Source organism: Eucyclogobius newberryi, unplaced genomic scaffold (genome assembly GCF_026437365.1).
Source record: "Eucyclogobius newberryi isolate DKJ021-1_F unplaced genomic scaffold, fEucNew1.0.hap1 SCAF_16, whole genome shotgun sequence".
NCBI classification, from domain to species: Eukaryota; Metazoa; Chordata; class Actinopteri; order Gobiiformes; family Gobiidae; genus Eucyclogobius; species Eucyclogobius newberryi.
The window spans coordinates 19,879,324-19,905,480 of NW_027315790.1; the positions used below are offsets into that span (position 1 = coordinate 19,879,324).

Below are 26,157 nucleotides of genomic sequence, written 5' to 3' on the forward strand. Positions count from 1 at the left end.
GATATTTCAATGGTATATCCCTTTGTTTTGTGTTTGATTTAGACCACAATAACCTGTCTGTGCTGGCCCTATATTAATGGCCTTGTTTTATTGCCATTTTATTTGATGCAATGGAGCAGCCGACATGTTTAGTGCGACTTTAACCAACCTACATGACATAATGTTCCTCACTGAACACGCTCCGCTCCTGGCACTCGCCCTCCTATGTTTTTGCACGAGTGGCTTACAAACTGCTCCATTTGTGAACCCGCTCCCTCGTTCCCTCGCTCCTCGCTCCTCGCTCCTCGCTCCCTCGCTCCCTCTCCCCTCGCTCCCTCGCTCCTCGCTCCCTCTCCCCTCGCTCCCTCGCCCCTCGCTCCCTCGCTCCCCTCGCTCCCTCGCTTCCTCGCCCCTCGCTCCCTCTCCCCTCGCTCCCTCTCCCCTCGCCCCTCGCCCCTCTCCCCTCGCTCCCTCGCTCCCTCGCTCCTCGCTCCCTCGCCTCGCCGCGGCGGAGCCTCTGGAGGTGGGGGCCAGAGCCGTGCGCCGCGCGCTGCAGACATCATCAGGAGGGAGACGCTTTCCACCGTCGGCGCCGGAGCAGAGCAGGGGAGCCCTGGCGACCAGGAGACACACAAACTCACCGTTCTGTAAGTCACACTGAACTATTGCCTTTGTACTCGTTAAACCGACCGGCCATCGCGTTGAACGTGCCACTTTTCCCTTCAGTCGCTTTAATGGGGAAAATGGCTGGAAGAACTGGGAGGGTGGCGTTGACGCTTGGGTTACTTCAAAGCCCTAGGAAAATGTTTACTTCGCCCCTTGACCTGTTTTGGAGTGACCGATCAGCTCGCGGGCGCACGCACTCCCGCCACATACACTTGTCACTCCGAGGCACAAATGCAAAGTGGAGTTTAAGTGTGCGCAAAGAGAGCGGACCGTCGGCGGGATCGCGGCGGCGAGAGGAGCGCGTTCCGCCGGGTCGGGCTGGTCTCCGAGAGGCGGTGCACTTCCAACTAACTGCGCCACTCGACCTCGGCGAAACATTCGCTCGTTTCACCAACATCAGACCCGGTCCACGCGCCATCCAAACGGCAAAACGCGAACCTACTGCGTTGTGTTTTTAAACTCTTTAGACGTCGGCGAGGAGCGCGGTCAAAGGCGAAGTCATACATTTTGCTCTACGTTTTTACTATCGCGGAAGTGCAAAAAAAAGAAAAGAAAAGAGGAGCAAGTACGCACCAGTCCGGAGTTGGTTCAAAGCACTCACATGTGCTTTGCATGTCACACCGGGCCTTAAAAGCTGTATTTATTGGTGTTTCTCTACTGTGGCTCACTGGCGTCTCGCGTTGTAAAGGACATAAGGTGTGTGATTGCTGTAGTACCCGTGATGTCATTCATCCGAGCTTGGGCCATTATATAACGGGACTGTAGGGAAGCCTGTGATAGCGCGCTATTTTTACTCTGTTTACACATCGGAGTTGCACTCAGGGTAGTCACTGCTACGTCCCAAGTGCATCCAGGACCGTGTTTTCACTCAACAATGTGAATTTAATATGAGCTCCAAATATGATTAAGTTTTACTCTCCACTATACTATGGTTGCAGAACAGGCATTGTCAAACACACGGTATTTGACTGCAGTCTGCTTGGAAATATCCAGGCCTATGTAGGTTAATTCATCTGTAATTGTTATACTTTTTAGATTTCACACTTTTACACATGTTGCCTAGAAGAAAAAGAGAAAAAAAAAGAATGGAAATGCACATATTTTGCTCTAAAAGGGGCAGAATAATAGTTTTATTGCACTTCAATAGGTTTGGCATTTGAAAACTCTGATAGACGAAGAGAAAATGGCAATGCCTTTGACATTTACAGCACTTACTGTATGATCTGTTCCTACAAATGAAGTCCGGGCAATTCATCGAAAGCTGGACAGATGTGAAATCGTTAATCATTTGGGAGGAGTTTTCGACAGAGGTCAAGTCCACATGTGTTTAGGTCATCAGACATGTGTAGACATTCTTAAGCGTATTTATTTTGTTTGACTACACACAGTAATAATAATAAAACATATGGGTATTGAATTAGAAAGTCCATGTTCGACTCCTAATCCTTTATTCCAGAAGCGTGTCTGTTCACTTGTACCTGTTGGTAGCAGATGCTGGAGGGTGTCATAGACGAGCGAGAGTGAGAAAACAAGGAGTTCAAGCATGTGAAGAGGGAGGGATTTTAATGAAGAAATGTGGCCAGGAAACAGTAGAGGGCACAGTTTGCTGTTGGCCACCTGCTGGAGCATGAGATTAGATGATAGACAGGTTTTGAAAATGTCTATTTACAATATGATAACAATTTGCTTTGCTTTTCGTTAGCGTGCCGTGTTGGTGATGCACAATCTTTTCTGTTTTTGCTCTGGTAAAACCTGATTAGTCTGCAGTGATTGGGATGCGTGTGATGTGTTTTAAGAATTTGAAACATTGGTAATTGGTGTATTTATACCTGTAAATGTAAATTATAGTTTAGAAGCAATTTTTTGGATGTCACATCACACAAGGGACACTCATTCCATCCAAAGTTTATGCATAATTAACACATAAGAAACAACAATTTAGACCTCTACACTTTATTTGAACAAAATAAAGGCGCTCTCTTTTGTCAAATAAAAATTATGGTGATATTATATGAGTTTTGGCCCAGTGATTGCGAGGTAATTTCCTAGTGTGATGCAATCAATTACAAACAGAAAGTAAAATTATAAACCTTTTATGCTATTCTGGCATAGATCTTTTATACATTTTTTTAGCAACATTTTAAATATATTTATCTTAACTGCATTTTAGTTCAGTGAGCAGTCCAACCAGTCATATGCACTTTAAAACATGTCTTTGAACGTATTAGTTTAGGTTTAATTATAAAGTAAATGTGAAACGCCTATCAAATGAATCACAAAAGTGCAGAAATATCACTCATTTGAAAGTTTTGATCATAACTTTTGTCATTTTTCAACTCTTTTTGTAGCATTTTTTTCTATTACCTATATAGTAACATTTGTCATATATTTAAAATGAAATTACCTGCATTTGGATGTAGTGCTCACCTTTAGGCAGATTGGTGCCACATGCGCCGTCCCACTCTCTTGCAATTGCACTATTCACTTAACCATAGCTACTGTAGCCTTTGATTCAAACTGCCACTCACTTTTAACGATAATGAGAGGCAATTAGTCGCCGATGTGTCCTGATCACGAGCCGTTTAACTGCACAGGCTCATTTATCAGAGCCATATGGCCTCATAGAGACACAGTTGCCACATATCTCTCTGGCTTTCATATTATTTTCCGTCATTTGAAGTATGGGCATTGTGTGTGCCTGTTGTGAATGGGCGACAATTTCATGGTTAAATGACCTTCAGGCACAAAGTGAGAGGGTTCCAAGGACCTTGAGTGACCAGTGGTTTGGTGATAGTGTTTGTAGATTATGCAGAAATGACAACGCTATGAAAGTTTATTATTTAGTGGGTGTTTTTCATATATTTAGTGAATGGCTTGAAACGTTTTAAGTGACAGGTGATTTAAAATGGTCAAAAAGACTCAAAAACTAACCAAACTGCAACATTTTTTAGCCTCGCATTTTGGTAGTTTTGACTAGTTGAGTTAAATTGAATTACATGTGATGTAGTAGCATATTTAACTGGTGGTTTCTGATTGAAATTGAAATTTGAAAATCAATTTAAGGTACTTTAAGTAATTAAACCTCATTGGCAAAAAATTTGGCTTAAAATAAAAATATCATTTTGAAACAAGTCAAAAATGTACTGAAAAAATGAAAGTATAATAATAACAACACTAATCTATATATTCAAGTACCAGTCATAACTACTGAAATTAAGGGTAAAATACCAACCAATTTTTCCCAATCGAGACAGTTATTTTGTAAATGTAGAGACTTCGACAGCATCAATAGTAAAAGCAATGACTACAATGATCACTGCATTTATAAGAAGCAGAAAATCAGGTCAGCCAATGGAAGCCAACAAACATTTCCACATTTGAGAAGAGAGAAGTTATTTTGCTGAAGTCAAGGACGGCGTACAAAGACAGTAGCAGATCAGGAGATTGAGCTTTTGTTGAAACTGTGCAGTCTTTTTCAGCCTTTTCATGCTTCCATTCTGCTGTGAGTATGCACGCACACTGGCAGAAAGACAGATGCACGTATGATCAGGCTTTCAAAGTACAACGTGTGTGCCTTTAGAAACCCCTCTGCAGTCTGCGCATTGAACATTGATTAAACTCAAACACTTGAATGTGCAATTGATCCTTTGAAGACTAAATATAGAACGATCCCTCACTGGTAAGTCGGCTGCATTTTGCAACCTTTTTAGTAAACACTAGTTTCCCTTAGCCCCCACTTTTACAGGATTTGTACTGCAGTCAGGGGAAATATATTTATTGGTACATTTCACAGGTTTATTCTGCATTGTGGCATCTGTTGCTCTTGTTGCAATACTACATTTCGATACCAGGAAAACCACAATGACCATATTAAGTCATTTTCATTTCATTGGCTTTTTTGCGCATGTCTTTCCAATGTGGTTTTAACTGCAAATGGCAAATAAACTAAGCTAAACTTCAGCACAAAATAATTGCTGTTTCTATACTATTGCTGACAAACCGCAAGCCTATTTTAAAACTAGGATTGCATATGCTTAAGTTTGTCCTGTTTGTGAATTTTTCAGTATCAATTCTTGTTCAAATGAGCATCTAGTATCAATTACCGGTAGTAGTGCCTGTGGGAGGGTTTGGTTTTTCTGAAATACAAATACACTTTTCCTTAATGTGGCGCTGTTATCAGTAAAGAAATACAATTGTAAATCAAAGCATCCCTGCATTTGCTTCCCATGGTTCAGCACATTAAGCATGATAAACTCTTAATATCTGGTTGTTATGCTGTAGCTATTTTGTGTAGCATTCAAACGTGGCTTTTCAAGTATTTGCAGTTGAAGACAAATTGCTTTGTTTTTTTTGTTCAATAGTCTTCATTCATCCTTTCAGCGCTCGATGGCTGCCAAAAAGCCCCATCTAAATTGTCAGCTTGTGTGACCCTATGTTGACGCTCCCTATCCTGGATTTGAAGTGGCAATGGGATCAATACTAATCTTCTGAATGGCCGTGCTGTTCCTGTGTGTGTGAATGAGAACGAGGGAAACATGCAGAAGCGAGAGGACGGACGGTTCCCACTAATGTAGTTTTACTGCAAGGTCGATAAAAGCAGCGTGGCTCAATAGTAACGTTAAAAAAAAAGGGGGAAGATAACTTTTGGTGAGTTGGTCCCAGATGTGATATACAGCTGTGTTACTCTGAAAGGCCAGACAGCATTGAAGTCCAAACTAGATGAATGTGGTCATGACAGACCACTAAATAACTGGTTTTCCTGTTGCACATTTCGATGTGTTGCATAAATTTAACCAATGCAGGAACACTTGAATCCGTCTCTCTCCGTCCCATATGTTTCTGTCCCATATGTTTCTGTCCCATATGTTTCTGTCCCATATGGTTCTGTCCCATATGTTACTGTATGTATATGTCTGTATGTATATTTGAGCCACTCCCCTCAGACAGGAGGCTACGGCCCATCCGGACCAGAACCTTCCACCACAAGAACAGTTTCTTTCCCACTTAGCACCTGCCACTTTAACAATTATTCAACCAATACTATTCAATGTTCACTTTCTGCACTTTTTCCAACCATCTCTAAAAAAATTTTTTTAATATCTGTGCACATATCGAGGCAAGTTTATTTCTTACCTCATTAATTAGTAAATTATTTATGCATGCCATATTTGACTCGATAGACGTTGCTATTATTATTCTTTTATTATTCATTGTTATATGTTGCATCTAACGCCGAGACAAGTTCCTATGTTTGCGAACCGTGTTCAGTAACAATGGCAAAAAACCTTTTCTGCTTCTTTTCTTTTCTGATGTGATGTAAGTCAGCGCATGAGAATTAATTTGCCAGGCTCGTCCTGTGATCCCGCTGCCTTGATTCATATTTCATCATGTTCGCAGCAAAGATGAGACCTTTTTAAGAGTCGGACCTGAGAGAGTGAGGTTAGTATATACGAGGAAAGTAGCTGGAGTTTTGGTATGTCTCTGTCTTTTTTGAATTGCTTTTTAGTTTTGTATTGTGAATGAGGCAACAGTTGTGGTGGCTTTTCTCCCCAGAAAGTGTTTTATTTGATGACTAGTGTATTCATTGATGAGAACTTGAACAACAGCAACAATTTTTAGAGTTTTCAAAATTAAAAATGGTTTGTTTCTCCCTTTTTTGTGAAGATTATGCTTATACTTTTTATACCGTTTTCCTGTGTGAACTTCACTGAGTGTATGATCCTTTTTTAACAGTTTTATACATGCAATACATAATCCTTTTTGGGATACTTTTTGTCAGCACCTCAGCACGGCACCATTTTAGCCGGCACATGTCTCTAGTCGACCAAGAATATATTAATTAAACCATATAATTCCGTATCACTACTTTTGCGCATTATTATCATGACAATTTTGCTGGCTATAGGTGAAAGTAAGATTTTCTTCAAAACTACATCTGCCTGGTCTGCCTTATTCAACAGACATGGCTCTGTGATGCAAATTACTCCGTAACGTCGAGTTGTCAATCAAAAAGTACCCAAATACATCTCAGTGTTATGTTACGCCTGATAAGTTTATCCTTAAAAAAGTTGGATCTTATGTAGTGATAGCGTAGTGATGGGATTTTGGACAGCACCAAATTTATTCATGAGCTTTGCAAAACTCCTCTTGCACCTTATTTTTAGACCAGGACCTGTTAAGTTAAGGGAAAGATAGCCTCAGTTTACTATATCCTGTTGCATCCTCTTCTCCACTATCGGCCGTGTACAGTTTCTCTTCTATTATTGTCTCAGGTCTTCCGTGGTTCTTTTCACTTGTTTTTTTTTAACATAATCGTTCTGTCTCTCGCCGTCTCCTTGCTCTTTTTGGCTCTCCCGTTAGCCCGTAGCAGCCTAGCCTTTATCCTTATCGAAGGCAGCGGAGGATTACAGAGCACAGCTGACACTGACTGGCAGTCGGACAGCTCCTGCAGATTCCTCCCTCGTCCTCCCCATCGCGCTTTGGGCCCGGGACGGAATAAGCTGACAACCTGGGACAGGGCCAGAGAGATAGTAATGAGGAGAGAAGATGAAAGAAGTATGCTAGGAATGAGGGCCAAGCATACATCGCCGAGGTCTGCTATTACACATCCATTAGCATCTCATTCACTCCTAATGGATTTGTATTAACCAGTGCGAGTTCCGCTGGTGATGTTTCAGCTTCAAAGGAACATAATTACATCTGCATTATTTCTCAAAGTCCAGCACTTATTCAGCTCTGTGCATTATGGTAGTTATACACATCAAAATAATGTGTGAAATAAACTGCACACAATCTCTCAAAGGGCTACAATTATTTTCTGATTTACTAGTTTCTATAGAAGTATTGTGTATCATGAGTTGCAAAGCCCAGTGGTGTAGATGCCCAAGAACAATTGAGTCATTAGGAGCCCATGGATAAAACTTAATCTACCATAAACTTGTTTGTCTCTTTTTAAAGTAGTTTAAACTGTGCTCATTATGTAGTTGTTAAGTCACATTGGCCATAAGTGAAACCGATTGTTGTAACAAAAACACATTTTCGTTAATTACAATGGGGGTTTGTTAATCAATTACTTGAACGTTTATTATACCTCTAGACCAACAATGACTTCAGCCCGAGCCAGGAGGATATGCACCGAGAGAAAGGAATTCAATAACAGGAAAATGGCTAGTAATGGAAACAATCCCTGGAATACCTAAACCCACCCAGTGTTGTTCTTGGCACATGTTAGATATCCATTACTACTGTTTACTCCCCAGTGAGGTCCGGCACATGCCACAGGGTCTGGGCACCAGGTCTTTAAATATCTCAATACAATATAATATTTATTGTTCCCTGCTTTGGAAAAAACATAGCATAATTGAGATTGCAAGAATAATGGAATTATTTTTACATGTTAGGGTAGTATGTTTATCTGTTTGCAGGATAATAAAAGGAAATTAGTGGAATGTGAATGCTGTGACCAAATGTATTTGAAAAGAAATAGGCCAGGGTTGAAAAACATTATCTCAGTCTAATATTTTGTCTGAGACGTGCCAGTTCAGAAATGATCTTGAGTATTTAGAACATATCTGATTCCATTTAGAAACATACACGTCTTATCAAACCTATTATTGGTATATACTTTATACCCGGATTTTGGGCACGGGTGATAAACATTGAATTGTGATCTCATCCCTCATCATATGGTCACGACATATGGTCATATCGTGATTCATTATTTCTCTGGTTGAAGCAGACTTTGCGCAAACACAAACACTTTTTCTCATCAACTCCTTCACGTGGGTTAGCTTCTGTTTGAGTGAACTTTCAGAAGTTGACTTTATTTACCTTTTAAAGACAATAGATGTATACAAAGTGTGATCATGATCTGGCTCCCAAGAAAATCATGATATACATTACCAGTAGGATACTTAGCCTTCAGTACGTCAGCCATTCCAGCTGCTCCAGCCACACAATCAGAAAAAGGAACGAATCCTGACTTATTTTTATTCTGCCTTGCCATGTCTTTTCCATACTTGAAAATGAAATAGACCTTGGCCATGAAATTGTAAATGCCATTTATGCTTGAACAATCGCACTCACATTCAGTCAAGCGGCTCTGTTTGAAGTCAACCCTGTGACTACTTTCTCTCCTACAAAGTTGTGGTGTTTGGCTCGGTACAAAGCTGCTCGGTGTCTGCCGTCTCTCTGGTTGGCCGGTGGACCTGTAGTTATGGCTTGGCTCCTCCGTGCCGCTCCCTGGATGGCTGACTGGACATGGGCTTGGAGCTCGTCTGAGTTTCTCGATACACATGTAGCAGACTGACTCCGTCAGTCCAAACCTAGCATTTATTACTGACCGCTCTTATAGCTCTTGTAGTCGTTTCGTGCCAGTAGAAAAGGCACATATGAACGCTGCAGTAAGAGAAGAAGAGTGCTTAAACTACTATGGAAAAATGATGAAGAAAATGAAGGCCATTTTCTGGTTTCGGGTTCGCCACCTGCTTGTCCCCAATTCTATCTCTATTGTTTTTTAAATACCCGTATTTTCCAGACTATGAGTCGCAGCGGAGTATAAGTCGCACCAGCCAAAAAATGCATAATAGAGAAACTGCACTGGAGTATAAAATGCGGTTGCAAGTGTGAAAATAACAAATAATATCACATATAAGGAGTATAAGTATAAGTATAAATATAAGTATAAGTCGCACCCCGGCCAAAACTACCAAAAACTGCCAGAAACTGAAACAATCTATAAATAAACATTCTAATTGTTGTTATTATAAACTCATCCAGGTTAATAATTAAGATGTTTGTAATGCAGGAAGTAAGTGAGAAATAACATTGAACCTATGCAAACAATTGAAACTAGCTCTGTTTTTCACGTTTTTAAGACTGTAAACATTAGGAGCAGAACCTTTAAGCTTGGACCCTCCTCTAGAAATGAAACCCTTACTTTACTACTGCATCAATTAAAAGGTTGCAGCTAGTACGTTGATATAATAGTTACAGTGGTATAGGTATTATTTCAACTACCACTATGTGTTTGATAATGATACTCCTCTAAACCTTGCCACAAAAAGATACTTGCTGAAGATGGAAAATGTTTGTGTTTCAGCTGCACATAATGTTTGTCTAGTGCTGGTGGACTCATTGACCCTGGCGTCGCTCAGACCGGTGTTTTTGACGGGAGACCGAGGCTCGTCTGAAGGTGACGAGCAGCGACAGATAAGGAGGTTACACTGTGGCCTGGCCTGCTCTGTGTCTGTCACTGCCATGATACCACAGAAGGGGCAGGGCAGGGCGAATTATCATATCTACCCACTTGACCCAAAATAATGAATGTTATTTTTATGGACCACTTCTCATTGTGAAATACATTCATGAAGCATTTTTACACACACATTTGTAATTAAGGTTTTTGGCATTCACAAAATGTTGTCTTAAATATTCTTGGAAGAACAAATCCCACCAATAGTCAGGAGCACACTTACACACAGGAATTCTGCTGTTTTAGAAGATTATCACTCTTATGTTGCAATTATGATGATTTTGCTTCTTAAGCATGTCGAGAATCTGACATGGATCTTCTAAAAGTGGAAGTTACGAAAAGTCATTTTAGAAAACATTCTTGAAAGAGGCCCATTGTTGCCTGTTTTTATTTGGAACCATTATTATAGCATGAGTCATACTGAGACTGATGAAATAAGACAACCAACGAGACATTACAATATTCTACAGGCCTAAAGTATTAAGTACATTTGGGGAAAGTTTTGTTGCAGATTGTCATAGTTGACCATGTCACAAATTGTATAAAATAAGGTCGATTTTCTTTTTAGGATATTCCTCATGAAAATGGGATGCAATCAATTCATGTGCTTCAGCTTCCTGTTAATAGCTAATATTTAAGGTCCATTCAAATATATCATATTTTGTTTTGAATTGTTTGCCGCTATTGGAACAGAGCTTTTTTTTATCAATCTGAATGTTCTTGCCAGCCCAATAAATTCTTGCAATATTTGTGAGTTCACAAGCTCTTGAGAATCCACCTGGCCCAGTGATGGCATACTTTGGCCTATTCTAGCAGATTTATGGACTATTTTATTTTAAAATAATGTGCACATAGAAGTGCTTTGTGTATTTGAGGACGGGAAAGAAGTTTGTTCTTTTCTCTAACTGGATTTAAGTATTTACACTTGTTCCGCTGTTGGGACGTTTGACCAGTAAGCTTACAATTTTCATCATGACGCTACACCTTTTCCCTACAACTTTTGACAAGAGATTTTCCAGGTCAATACATGGGTTGAACTCTATCAGATAAGATAACCTTTATTTGTGGGGAAATTCCAGTGTTGCAACACATATTTGGAACAGAAGTATAATAATAAAAACAAATAACTTAGAAATAACTCTTATAATCTTAGTAATTACAATAACACTCTTATTTACAGCTTTTATATGGACAGAGAATATTGCACAGGGACTTACATTATGTCACAGTATTGCACATGATTATGAAAGCAGGGCTAACAGTGATGCACATATCAATCTGGTGTGAGCCAGGTTACACTCTGAAACCCAGGGATAGTAAAAAGGTGTCTTGTCTTCACCAGACAGTGTAAAATCATATTATATAGATACAGATTTCTATTCAAATTTCTATTTGATGTTTTTGCTAAAATAATATGGTAACACTACCTTCCGTATTATTCAATTCAAAAGTCAGTTATCCCCAAGAAGCACCTTTAACCCATAAGCAGCCCTCAGCTGTGCACACACCTAACCCAGGGCCGTGCCCAGGAAAAATACCTGTGGTAGAGAAGAAAGCTGACCACACAGAAATTGGTAGGAATACTCATCACCAGATAACTCTCTTTAAGTGCACTCCTTTAACCTTGATGTATTTCACAGGAACCTTCCCTGTTAGTGAACTCTGTCATAGCCGACAGTCTAATGGCACGTTAGAGACAGACATTGGAAATAAGTTGCCTGGACTTGTGCATGACGTATAGATAGTTATTCTGAAATGATGCTCTGAATAAACACGCTTGGAGGGGTGTTCCTGATGCCCTGGCTTAGTTTTAGTAGATTATTTTAGTTTTTGTAGGAACAACCTTGAGACCTGGTTTAGTCCAGAACAGGGGTGGGCAAACTTTTTGACTGGAGGGCCACATTGGGTTCTAAAATTTGACCGGGGGGCCGGGCCAGGAAAATATGGTGTGTTTGTGTGAACTAATTACTATAAATTACACGCAAGATTTGACCTGTAACTTGTAACAAAGCAAACAAATGCAAGGCTCAATGTACAAATTGTCCGCTTTAGACCTGCTTTAGACCCGCTTTAGAACAAATCACAGCTGTCTCTAGTGTCCCCTCTGTCCTTGATGACTCCGTTTGAGCTGATTTACCTGTGTCTTCACATCTGGATCATCTGCTCCCGAGCGTGTACTCGTCGAGTGAGTGTTACGTTGTGACATGAGATATTTACGCAGAAATTGGTCCAGATAATGATGCACATGTGTCTTTTGACCCGTGAGTCAGGTCTGGCCAAAAAAGTTTCATTTACACAATAGTGACACACCAGTCTTCTGAATGCGTCCGCGGTCCGCTGCGCTGCGGGACTAATAAGACTAATTTCTCAGTGAATATGATTCTGATAGTAATAAAGCACACAGCGTTTTGAAACTAAAAATATAGAGAACACGACGTGTCCCCTGGACAGTGCTTCTACTGTCTACAAAAGTCTTCTACAGTGTGTCAAACTCTGGCGCTTCCTGCTTGATTGCCCCCGGTGGCCGTTTGTGGTGAATTTTATTTTCTTAGATGCGCATTATGTGCGAGCAGTGCGCAATTGCGCAGGCGCAGTTTAGAGGGAACAGTGCCATCTCTTGGGGAAATGTGGGCATTACAGGCGAAAGGTAAAATGAACGGCCAGCCACAGTATCGTGAATTCGAATCCCAACTCCGACATTTGCTGCATGTCCTTCTTTCTTTCTCATTCCATCTACTATCTAATAAAGCCTACTGCCAAAAAATAAATAAAAATATATATATTTTTTTTAATTGATATTTTTATATTACTTGGACAAGCTTGGTGGGCCGGATTGAAAGGCCCAATGGGCCGGATGTGGCCCGCGGGCCGTAGTTTGCCCACCCCTGGTCCAGAACATACTTAAGTCACGGTTTATTTTTGGTCCTGTGTTGTTTTTGCCTGATGTCTATCAGAGGCCAAAGTAACTATTCAAACACTGTGTAACCATCCATACGTCTTCCTCCTTATCTTGGTTTTTCATCCTGCTGAAATGCTACATGGCGTAGCATTAGCTCTTCAGGGATTTGACCCTGTACTGTGTGGGTCATCTCCCAATGTTGCATCTCAAATTGAATTAATACTTCCTCCTGGCTTTCGACTGATCCCTAATTGCCTTTAGTTTGCAGGGATCCCTCAGAAATGTCTTCAGTAAATTATGTTTGTAGAGTAGTTTTATATTATAGTTAATACAATAAAAAATTATGTCAAATTTTTGTACAAAAAGGTAAAGCAAAGATAAAGTGCAAGTGGAAGTCATTATTGCATCATTGTCTGGATCTGTGTTGAAATCCTCCTTTTTAGAAGAATGACGGATCAATCCAAAACCAGACTTTCCAGTGCAAAAGTCTAATCCATGGACCACAACAGCTCTCTCTTTGAAATTAATATATATTGTGAAGGTACTTATAACTCAGAGCTTTAGTATTTGTGTCAACAAATTACATATTTTTATAACACTTAACCTAACACAAATGTAAATTAATTCATTAATTAATTCTGACCAGGTACTCTAGGTCACAAGACCTTTATAGTGTAATGTTTAAATACGATTCCCCTATTATTACAGCATAACATACTAAGTACTGTGGTCATGATACTAAAACTTCAAACTCGATTAGATATTAAGGATAATACTCAATTCTTGATACCTATTTCGATACCACAATGATAATTAGAAATGCCTGTAAACATGATTTATTTTTAGTATCGATACTTGGTCCAACGAGTATCTAGTTTTGATACTAGTTTATGTATTGCTACGTATCTGATTTTAAATACTTTTGACAACCCCACCTCAAAGTGTAACATTTTAGATTATTACCCTTGCTTCATTGGTTCATGTTGACATTTCATAGAATGGCTAAAGCAAATATATGATTTCCAGGAGAGATATTTTTAGTAAGCAAACATCTAAAAGTTCATGGGTCAAAAACCAAATGTCCAATTGATTTGCTGCATTAACACAAGCGTTTTTCATTGCTCTCAGTTCATTAATTTTTTTCAACACTTTCAGCACAAAATATTCCCTTTGCTGCTGTTGAGACGTTGGCTCATTGGCTATTTTTTATGTATTAATTCATTTTTTTGTACATCTGATGCCATAACCCTTTCCAATTCTCTGGGTTTCCATTTATGCACATCTTGTCAGAGCTTGCATAGCATCAGTGCTCCTAAGCATGACCATTGCAACACCTTTTCTGTGCATTAATCAATATTTAATTAACTTTTTAGTCCTGGTTTAGACCTAGTTTAGACCTTTCCCAGTCCCACTAGTATTACTACCCCATGGTGTGGTCCTGTGCCTCTGAGAAGGATTTAAACTGGTCTAAATATATTTCAAAGCATTCAGGACATGTTGGCCAGTGGTAAAGAAACATTTCTTTTTATACACAAAATGCATTTAATGGTTGTTTTTTCTCAACCTTTTGTGTTGCATGAAGGCATGGAAGACATTTCAAACACCTATTGATCCTATGGGGATCTAAAGAAACTGGTCAGGCCTATGAACCGCTAACCTCCTGCACTCTCATTTTCCCCACAATCATGTAGTGTGTGTGTGCGTTGGCTTGTGTGAGTGACAGGTGGATTTAACCAATAAAAGTGATGTGTGACCTCTCAAAAGCAGCAGCGGATGGCTTTGGTTTGGTGGCAGATAAAAAGATACCAACTGTATAAAATTGCAATATGATTTGTTTGACCCCTGCTCCTCTATAGCTCCTAAAGCTTGTGCCCGGTCCTCTTCTTTGCTTATGATCATGTCTCTTGACTACATATGTGGATAGCCCAGTCGGGGTCTTATTATAAAGCCTCCAACCTCTGCGTATACATGTGTCACGTGAGTGCTTTTTCTTTACTGTAAAAAGGCTATCAGGGACTGTGATTCATAGCAAGTGCATTATTTGTGCTTTGGAGGCTAAACTTTTTATCTGCAGTGCCTCTAAAATGGAGTAATAAGAGGACGACCTTGTAGTGGTTTGTAGCCTCGTGCTTCTCATCCTTGTGACTAGAGCCTTTTTCATTCTCAAGTGCAAAGTAATTGTAAAGCAAGCTTGTATTAGATTAAAATACATGCTATGCTAGACAAGTCTGCTGCATCAGTAAAAATGTTAAGTTAGTTCATTGTTGCTCAAAGTCTCATATCATTTTTATTTAACAATTAATTCCAATATACATTTTAACTACCAAGAACTTGCTTCAAATTTGAACTTTTCATCTTTTCTCTCTATTTTAACCTAAGCTTTTGGTGATGCCATCTTAATATTCAGTTATCAAAACATATATCAACCAAAAGGAATTATTGGACTGAAAAATTACGTTGAAATGTCGACAAAATGTGGCCATCACTACAGTAAAAAGTATTTTGTTTAAATGTAATCACAACACAAAATAAGCAAATGTGTTTCATGCCTAGTGCAAGAGCTTTGTGCACGTTAATATTCCCTTTATGCTTCTTTATAAAGTATGTGGTGCGTTTTATATTCTCTTACTTGTGGCGAGGAGAGGACATGGGACATGTTTGAGCCTGGCCCCTGCAGCGAGGGCAGTGTCCTGTACGTCTCCAGCCTGTTGAGTATTGACACTGTGGCTCTGTGTGGAATGCTAACAGGCTGGGTGTGGCTACGCCGTGTTAGCGCCGCTGACCTTATGACCTTGCTTATATAACTGCTCACTATGGCTTTTGTAGCACGCACACACACACACACACACACACACACGCATACACGCATACACGCACGCATATGCACACACGCACGCACGCACGCGCACACACACACACACACACACACACACACACACACACACACACACACACAGCGACAGAGAGAAAGAGAGAGAGAGAGCATTTGTTACGAACACGTTGGTATTTTAACTAAAAGGTTACAATACTACTATCAGTTACTTCAAAATAAAAGTATAAGAATTGATTCAAATCATTTCTCAAAGCACAAACATGTATAAGGCATTACATAAGCATGTAGCAGGAGGGTAATGATGTAATCTGAAGTCCCAAGACCCAACTTTTCACTCCAGAAACCCCATGCTTTATTCTCCTTCTCTGTTTGTGATAACTGTGTAGGATTATACAGCAGCCCTGAGTAGCGCCGTAGGCCTTTAGCCTTGTGGTCGATTAATCGGTCGATGGAGTCTTAAGGCCAAATCTTTCTTCATAAGAAGCAAGACATTTTATATAGAGCTGATCTTTTTATTTATATTACACAAATTCATATGGGACAGTAGAAAGGAGAAGGTATGGAGTGAGTTAGCTGAAGATTTGGTATTTTTTTACTATTTAAAGGAAGATTTAAATTATGATTCTTTTACATTCATAGTTTTCCTAATTCTTTTCTGCATCATTTCCAAGAATGTATTCATTTGACCACAGCCCTCGCCCTGGGTGGACCAACGCTGAAGACACGGCATCCCATGTGGGCCTTTGTCAATGATTGTTTGTTGAGGCTCCTGAACCCACGGGCGCAGTGCTCGGCGGTCAGTGTAAAAGGGCACATTGAATTTTAAGCACTTTGTAAGTCCAGCCGGGTGCAACCAATATCAAGAAATGGAGGGCTCTTAGATGAAGCAGATGGTTTGTTCCTTTTTGATGCAACATGAAGCTGTGAATCTTGAGCAAATGTCATCTAATTTATTTATTTTCATATTTCCACACCTACTTACTCCACAGTTTGGGAACCACTGCTCTGAGAAACAAACACTAAAACATGTGCTCATTGCTAGCACAGAACAGTCAGTCAAGGTTGCGCAAAGATAAGCAGACTTTATTTGGGTTAAGGGCACTGTAGTACTTTGGAAGTGAGCCACGACACACACTCAAACACACATATGCACATTGACTACACACTTGTCTACATTAGCTCAGCCCTCTTTTCTTGTTGTTCTTTTGTCCTATAGTCGTCACAGCTCGTAGTGGGACCTCAGGGGACAGCTGGTGGTTCAGGTGGAGAGCTCCTGTGCATATATAAAGCTTTGTAATGGTATCTCTGGCCATTACCGGACTAAGGTAGAGTGGGCCAAATGTTATTTTAGGTGTGTGGATCTGAGCACCTGTGCTACCAGCAGGACCTGACACAACCACAGTGCACCATGACGTATGCATTTGGCCTCCTAAGGTCAAAACGGCAACTGTTTGAAAAGTCAACTCGCCACAGAAGAATTAAGGAAAGTGAATTACATTTTTATCCAGTTATGAATCGTTTAAAAACAGTACAGCTTTACCCCCAAAGCTGTTTGATGTAGGTCTTTCGTGTCTCTTATCTCTTCTCTGTTTTGAGTATTTGTATCCTTGACAGCTAAGACCACTCTATTGAAATGTATCTTACACAATTAAACTAAATGCAAATCAAGGTTACTTATTATACAGAACTATTTGAACATTGCATTCTCTCTATCTCCAATAATATACATGTTTGGGATTGGATATTCATTCAGCATCATTGTTGCCAGTTATAGTTAAGTATTAGCCACTGACAATGAACAGTAGTAATTTGGGACTTTTCATTGAGAAAGCAGGCAGAAGTGGCGTCTCAGACAGAAATACCTTTACTCAAAGTTATGTGGTCTGTCTTTATTATTACATTTTAAAGTTGGAAGTTTCGGTTGGCCATGCACAATGGTTGTAGCTGGGGATGTGCGATACTGGGATCATTCATGGATGATATTCAGACAATATTATAGCAATGAATCAAATGGGTTGATATAGAGGTCAAGTAAACACACAAATGTTAATGGACTTTAAAAGGTTATGTTCACATTGGCCACGAGTCACAAGTTTGATTATGGCTAATCTCTGATGGTGGGCGGGGCCTGTGTAACTCTTCGGATGATTGACTGTTTTTAGGCAAGGCAAGGCAAGGCAAGTTTATTTGTAGAGCACATTTCATACACAAGGCAATTCAAAGTGCTTCACACAGCAGGAAAAATGCATTCAAGAAGAAATCTCCCTCATAGAAATCCACAAACGTTGACCCCTTCGCATTATTTGTTTGGGATTGGTTCCACAAACTTGTCATATTAATCTTATGGCGTGAAGTCCTTTCATCTGACAACAATCATGCCTTTGGGGTTGAATAATGGCACCACTTTCTGAGGGTATTGTGAAAATGAAATAAATTCCTTTTGTTTATTTATGTTGCCTGAAAAGGCGTTGAAGTTTGTACCCGTTTTTGTTTTATGTGGTAAGGCCCAGTAATCACGGAGATGTGAACCATAAACCACGTCAACAAATCTGTAATCTGACAGTTAAACAGTAAATTATCCAGCTCAATGTTTAACTATAGGGATTCTAGATTAAAAGTGCAGAAATATCACTTTGTAATTGTTATCACTTTTTTATTGTAGAAAATATGCTCACAATTCTAATTCGTTCTAATAACGGCAATAGTATAGGTTTTTCAATATTTTAAACATGATCTTTACTTGCTGTGTGGGAGGCTGATTGAATTTGAATGGGTACACAGAGGACAGTTTGACTTTTGTGTCAAGTTAGTCAACTACATGCTCTTTATGTTGGCAGCTTGACAAGTTAAAGAAACAGCCTTTATTTAGCAGCTGGTTTGTATGTGCGGTCTGCACTGTAGACTAGCCACATCAAACTCAACAGATAATGGCTATGTATGCGTAGGCCGGAGATATGCCTGTAGAATGTTTAGAACAACTAATACAGCTCTAGCGATGCATATGTGCACCTTTGAAGCTCCTTTCCCATCAGCTCCGGGTGTTGAGATGGGGTGATCAAAGCTCGGCCCCTTGCAACAGCGCATCTCTGGGACCTCTGCTCCAACATGGTCTGACGGAAGAATGCTGAGTAATTCCAGCCCAAGTAACAGCTTCTGTCCTATCCGGTTGCGTATGATAAGCTATTAAAGACATGCAGTATTTTGTTTATACGTCTGCATGTAAAACCAATTATGCAAAATGCACTTGAATGTTTTATTTATCATTTTCAAATAGAATGCTATAGTTTCCTCAACTCAGACACAACATTATAAGCTCTGGCAGTTGACTAACGGAGATGATGTCTTTAGTGCTTCCACTATTTTCGAAGTGCATTTATTTTATTGCTGAGAATTGTCTCGCTGCTCCTCCATCTCTTCACTGTCACATGTTGGCCTGATGTTGTTTGTGCTGTGACCCTGGAGAATACTGTAAGAAGAGTGAAGAGAAGAAGACCTTAGTGAATACACGAGAAAAGCACAGAAAAGCAAGATGCAAGCAGAAGAAACTTTGTCTTGTCGTATGTGCTGCATGTACCTGTCCATACACATGTCTTTGTCTCACATATAAATTACACAACTTGTTTAAATGTCAGTTATATTGCATCATCTTCTAGATGGATTCAATGTGTATTTTTGAGTGGCTTTCATGTAGCTTACTAAAGCTATTAACTTGTATTTTTATATCTTATTTTACAATTACTGCTTGTATTATTATGTCACAAATCTGTTTCCGACATCTCTAACCCTTTCTCAGAGACTGCAGTTAAGATAAGATATTCCTTTATTGTCCCACATGGGGAAATTTCATTGGTGCAACGCAGGTAGATACAGAGGTAGATACAGAAGAAAAGAACAGATCACTTATAGGAAGTTTGAAAAAACACTTTCAGTAGAAGTTCTCCTATAAACAAAAACTCCCATAGACAAAACCTAACAAGGGATGGAGGGGAAAAAGATAAAAATAAATAACTAAATAAATAAATAAATACATAAATACCATTGCATGTGATCACGACAGTAATTGCACATGAATATGTTTCACAACGGCACGTGGATCGCAGATGAATTTCACAGTAATTGCACATTAATCATGACCGTAATTGCACATATGACGGAATTGCACATGGTTAGGTCAGTATTGCGAGTGTTCAGGACTAACAGTGTTTGTTATAAAGTCTGACAGTAGCAGGAAGAAAAGACCTGTGAAACCTCTCCCTCCCACAGCGAGGATGGATCAGTCTCTCACTGAAGCTGCTCTCCAGAGCGGACAGAGTGTCCTGCAGGGGGTGACACTCATGGTCCAGCATAGATGTGAATCTAGCCAGGACCCATCTGTTCAAAATCAGCTTTGCAACCAAAACTGGCACATTTACAGAAATGTTAATTAATGTGTATTAAAGTATTAAAGGCGTAATGGACTGATACAACACACACATGCGTTTGTTTGTTAGCGCGACGGATCGCATCTCTCGTCTCCCGTAGATTTCCGTCTTTTATGAGTCAGCTCGAACAGTCTTTCTCCGTCTTCATTTTGTCCAGTACACTGAGGGAACTATATTATGATAGATCAATGCGCTTAGACACGCGGAAACGTGCTGCTCTCGTGGGGACGAGCCGCACGCGGCTGCAGGTGAGCGGTAGGTGCGTTTTATGATTGATACGTGGCAGGACTAATTGGCAGTCCACGCCACGAGGAAATGAGATTTGAGCCAAAAAAATCGTCCATTCAACCTTTAAGAGAAGTGGTTTTCAAATGTCAATCTCAATTCTGTTTCTCAGTTTACTTTCACACCAAGATTTGACAATTAATGGTGCAAATGATAATCAGTGCTAACAAGATTTGCACACTAATACAATGCTGGTCTACATTTAATTGCAAGCAGAAGACATGTTGGAAACAAGTTCTCAAAACAAATATTGTGCATGAATTTGCTAACAAAATGTTAGTAAGAGTTTGCTAAAAATGCAACAAACAAAAAGGTGTATAAGGTGGTTTAAGTTTAATCACCAACGTGAACGAGTGAAATGAATGGTAAATGTGCTTTATCACCAGAGCAAGCTGCAGGTGCACACTTTCAGTGCATCTACGACCTTTGACCTTTTCTAATGTTTCATAACACCATCTCATGTTTCTTTTGGAGTCTGTTTTCCTCATAGTGCAAATAGTACTTTGTGGTCTTGAAAATTGTTCATCCATGTTTATCAAGAGAAAAGACAAAAAGCTGCATTTCATTCTTCACTTTAGTTTACTTTTTGTTTCTGTATAAGTTGGTTAGGCTGTGAAATAGGCTATGAAATAGGCTATGAAATACATTAAACTGTAATTAAATTGTTATCATGGTTTGAAATAGCCAAAGATCAGCATTGGTACTTTTTAAAATAAAATTATATAGGCCTTTCCTTTAAAGTTTGAAAAAATGTTTGAAATGTTCATTTGTTTTGTCTTGTCTGCTCATAAACTTTGATATTAAAGTAAAGCCACAATTGTTTGCTCTTGATAAAAAATAAAAAAGATTATTGAAAATTGTGACCCATCAAGTCAAGAGAAACATAAATGTAATCATTATTGATTTGCTATATTGCCCAGCTCAGCCCTAGTGTTTTATGAGCCACTGTGAAGTTGTCTGAAAACCTAGAGGCCCGGTTGCCGTGAGTTGCTGTGTCAGTGTGAATGTTGTTGGTTGTAACAGAGGCATTAGTCAGACAAGCTGGGTCAGCGTGTAATCTAGAAACGGATCCTGCTCTGCCCCTCATTATAGAGCAGCACCAGGGCTCCACACACATGTAACACACACGCAATGTCTCTGGCTCTCACCAGCTGTTCACATGAGAGGCATGTGGTGTCTTTAGTGCCGAAATATATAGTGCAGCCATGTTTATTTTTATATTTATATATTTTATTTAACCAGGAAAGTGCTAAATGTTAAAGGCGCTTGTACAAAAGTAGAATAATGTTTGCCCAAGCACAGCTCCTATGGTCAAAACGAGCGCCATGATGCGCCGTTAGAATCATAGTTGTTGCATAAACTCCTCTTTGAGCTTGTGAAACACTCTTATAAACTCATCACAGTGAATCATTTTGATGTTATGAAAGTATACAGAATGTGCGGAATGAGTTTGGACTGCTGCAAAGAGTTTGAAATGAACTAGCTGTTTGTCACATTTTTTTAGATTATAGTAATATCTGAAAATGCAATGCTTGTTCCAGGGGTGATTCTAAGGAGTGGCTTGGAGGTGGCACAGGCCCCAGGTGGGTGCCTCTCCTTTCAGAGCTGCTGAGGCAATATATTGGGGATAAATATTTGCCTTGACCAGGAAAAAAAGAATAAATGGACATACATATTTGGAATTAGCTTTTGGCCACCCCTGTGAAAAAGGCCTGGACATGTCCCTGGCTTGACCACACTTATCTGTTGTTTAGCTGAAATGAGAATCTAGTTTTCATACCAGTTTTTGTATCAATTAGTATCTGGGTATGACATTCAACTCTACAACGCAGTGTGTTATATATTTGCTGTCACCGTCTGACTTTGCCAGAGCACAAAAGCTGTGGATGAACTGTGGTTGATTACTAATGTTTTGTTATTATCTTGTGGAGCACTGCAGTTTTGTGATATAATTCTTGTATTTATTTGGGGAAAATACACACAGGAAGTATTAGCTGAAGTGATAACATTGTTTTTCTTGACCGAGCTAATCCATCTGTACACAGGGAATGTGCCATATCATGCCAGCAGTGTGAGTGTCTTCATATTTCACTCTGGTTGTAATAGTTGTTATGCGTACATTTGTTTGTGTACACTTATGCTAGGGGAAACATGTAATTAGGCCCGAGCGCCACAAGCTGGCGAGAGGCCTATTAATCTCGTAAGGCCGTGCGAAGCACGGCTGCGAAAGTGCGCACGAAGTGCGCACGAAATCGAGCGCGAAGCGCTCGCCCACTTCCAAACACTCACTAACGCACTCCTTCACTCACGCACGCCCCGTGCATACTAATTAGTAGTAGGAAAATGGAACTTTACCGTTGTAAACGGGCGAAGCCCGTGCAAAAGTACGCACTAAACGAGCACTTTACATTGGGATGACGACCGCGAAGCGGTTGTCATCCCAATATAAAGCACTCATTTGCGCTAAGTAGCTCACGAATACGTTCCCCATCTCTTGCATGTTCCGTGCATATAAGCATGTAATGCAAAAATTGAACATTATTACTGTATAGAGGGCCAAAAACACAAAGTGGGCGGAGCCCACTCAAAATTAACGAAAGTACCCGTCAGTGACCAGGGACCCACACCATGAGGTAGGAAAGCGCGAGCGCTTTCCGAAAATGTATAGTTCATGATATTTGAAAAATGGGAAACATTGTTTTCGCATCGGAATATTATTCTTTCTTTCTTTCTTTCTTTCTTTCTTCTTCTTCTTCTCGGGACCAACCCCCCTATTTTTCACCCAGTGAACATTGACGAAAAGTCACAAAAATTAGCACACCTCTAAAAATCGTGCCTCTCTACATTCTGGCTATTTCCTTTTTCTAAAATTAAAAAAATTGGCGCGTCAGCGCCCCCAAATGTACCAAAAATGCATTGAGAGGTGGGAAATGACCCAAAAAAAATCTGATCGTAGAATCATGAAATTTGGCGCAGAGGTAGATGGTGACAAGAGAAGTAAAAAATATTTTTACGGCAACGCCGTCCGCCCAACCAAATGTCGGCCATATTGCTTCAAAAATGGCTAAACATGACTTCGGAGTTTTTCCAAACGTCGTACTTTTACGAACTCCTCCCAGGGCGTTGGCCCTAAAAAGCTGAAATTTGGTGAAAATGCTACTGAGGAGTGGGACATCAAAAGTTATCCAAATTACATTGATACCTGTCACGGTCTCTGAGCGGCGAAGCCACAAACTGTAGCAAGAATTTCAGAAATCTCCCAAATTTAACATTTCTGCCGTTTGCGCCGATAAAGTCCGAATTGCGTCAAATTAGAATCAGTTGTTAAACTCTTTGCCCTAAACCTACTTGAAGTGAACTAAATTAATTTGGAGCCACAGCGCCCCCTACAGATTTTATATGGGGGTTAAATATTTAGTTTTGCGAAATTATATGAAATTTGACACACAACTCAATTTTGGCATCCCCATCAAAAAAGTCAATGAGACCCATGTCATAATTGTTATGGCTTTGCCGTAGCGATGACCAAAACCTTCCATGTTATTCCAATGGGGAAATCGCCAGAACATGTTTACACTTTAGACTTTCACAAACTCCTCCCAGGGCGTTAGCCCTATTAACCTGAAATTTGGTGAGACTCATCTTCAGGGGTGGACCATCAAAAGTTATCCACATTTTTATTCTAAGAGTCACGGTGTCTGTGCGGCAAAGCCGCACATTTTGCCAAGAATTCAAAATAAAATTGCTTTTTGATGGTAAAACAAAGGGGAGAAGATGTGACAGCGTCACAGATTCAGCAGTAGATGTAATAAAAGGACAATTGGGGCGCGTTAGCGCCCCCTCCTCTTGCGGCGTGGCGGCGGCGTGGCGAGGGCCGATCATTGCCGCTTGCGGCTATATTTTGGAAGTTGTTTTTAGTAATACAAAATCATTCATTACTATAACATGATAATGAGAAATAAATTATCAAAAAATGATCAAAAAATAACAGTGCCCAGAAAGGATGCTATGTCTTAGCATGCTATTTTGTTATTACATAGTTATAATATAGCATTGTCATGGTGGCGATTTTGTGCTTTTGCGAGATAGACCCAAGATATTGACTCCTGGCCTAAGGGCAAATGATGGAATTCATCATGGTGTTTTCTTTCTTTCTTTATTTTGTTCAAAATTACCATTGCCATTACTGAACTGTAAACTGGCTATAAACATTTAATATATATTTTATACAGATAATACTAGTAGACTACTTATTTATTTCCGTGTACTTTTAAGAAGATAAATGTATGCATGTATCTATATTCTGTAGTACTGTTTATACTTTCCTTTGTGTTCATGTGTACATATTTGTTCAAGTTTTCTCTTTACAAACAAGAAAACGTCTGCTTTAGTATCAGTTTCTGTCCCCTTGGCGCTGCATGTCACATGAGGCTCTGACCTGATTTTGGCTCGTTCTGGGGTTCAGCTCCGCCCACTGACCTTGGGACGTGTATATGTGTCTCCATGGCAACATCCTCCAGTGTCTGAAGTGTTGTTGTACATCTCTGAAGTTAGTCAGTAACAACAACAACATTGTATTGATTGCACTGGTGAGAATGGAATCTTAACTAGTAATAATATAGCATCCATGTTATCAATATTACTAGTCTTAACCAATTTGGAAGATTTTGCTTATACTTTTTCAAAGATCAGAGGACATTATCTGCATTTCTACTGCAAGAAAAATACCTTTCAGATTGATGTCTAAATTAATTTAAGGTCCTTGGTTTTGAAATGTTGCTGCAGGCAAGTTTTCTGGGTGAAGTTGTTGATAATGTTTCCTTCAGCTTTATTGCATGATGAATCCATTAGCACCATATGCATCAGTGTGAACAGTGAGGAGCACATGTCCTCTCACCTAATGTGGCATTAGCTCTGAAAACTCCTTCTCTGCTTTGAGCCATGGCACAAGGATCATCAACTTAACACTGCGTAAGCTGCATCAGACTGTATTTACTCCCTGTTTTCAGCTCCCATAGTAATAGCACTCGGCCCTGAAGGCATTAGGTCAAAGTGAAACATTGTCCTCGGCCTGAAAAAGCTCATGAAAGACACCTAAGTCCTCCCAAACACGCATTTAAAACACAGGATGCTGTCTATAACCAGTGTCTCCTGTGGGTAAACACAGTGTGGTTGCCATGGAGATGGTGTTTGTTTTTAATACGGCTGAGAACGGGCAAGTGAGCTGCGAAAAGGGAATTGGAGAAAGACAGTCACTGGAGAAAATGCACTGTAGGCTATAGAGTATTTGAAAGTGCATTGTAAAATAATGAATGAACAGTCTTATTTAAATTCAATGTTGAAGTGGAATTATTATTATTTCTATTTTATTTTTCAAGGTCTTAATGCATGACAAGAAAGGTGAATAGGAACAAATATATCCATTTGAAACTTCTCCTGTAGTTAACTCACAAAAAATTGTTCTTCGTCAAGTAATGTTTTCATATAGAAATAAGGAATTTTTAATGTAAAAATGGCCAAAATTGCACAAATTTGGGACATATAAATCTTAAAAAGTGATTGGGTATTAGTTATTAAAACAAACTGTACAAAGGGGATTTAGGATTTCTTATTTAGTTTTTGAGTGCTACTAGATTAAAGACTAAGACTTAAAATTCCAATTCGACCTTATTTTTCAGACTTTAATAAATCAGGCTTTGAATCAGATATTAACAAATCTGTCTGTAAGTTCTGTCAAAATGTTGTCAGGCACAAGATTTGAAAGTTTGGTGTGTGTAGGTGCTACTTTAAGTGGTGATCTTTATTTCCTTTAAAACACATT

At 39.6% G+C, this 26,157-nt stretch overlaps 1 protein-coding gene across 1 annotated transcript in view; it reads left to right on the forward strand.

Annotated features, from left to right (window-relative positions):
• The first annotated feature begins 553 nt into the window (after positions 1–553).
• Positions 554–26,157, forward strand: part of atxn1a (ataxin 1a) — an 82,600-nt gene continuing 56,996 nt past the window's right edge. The window contains exon 1 of the mRNA XM_072447826.1: positions 554–626. The gene's annotated coding sequence lies outside the window, so the exon portion shown is untranslated. The remainder of the gene's footprint in view (positions 627–26,157) is intronic.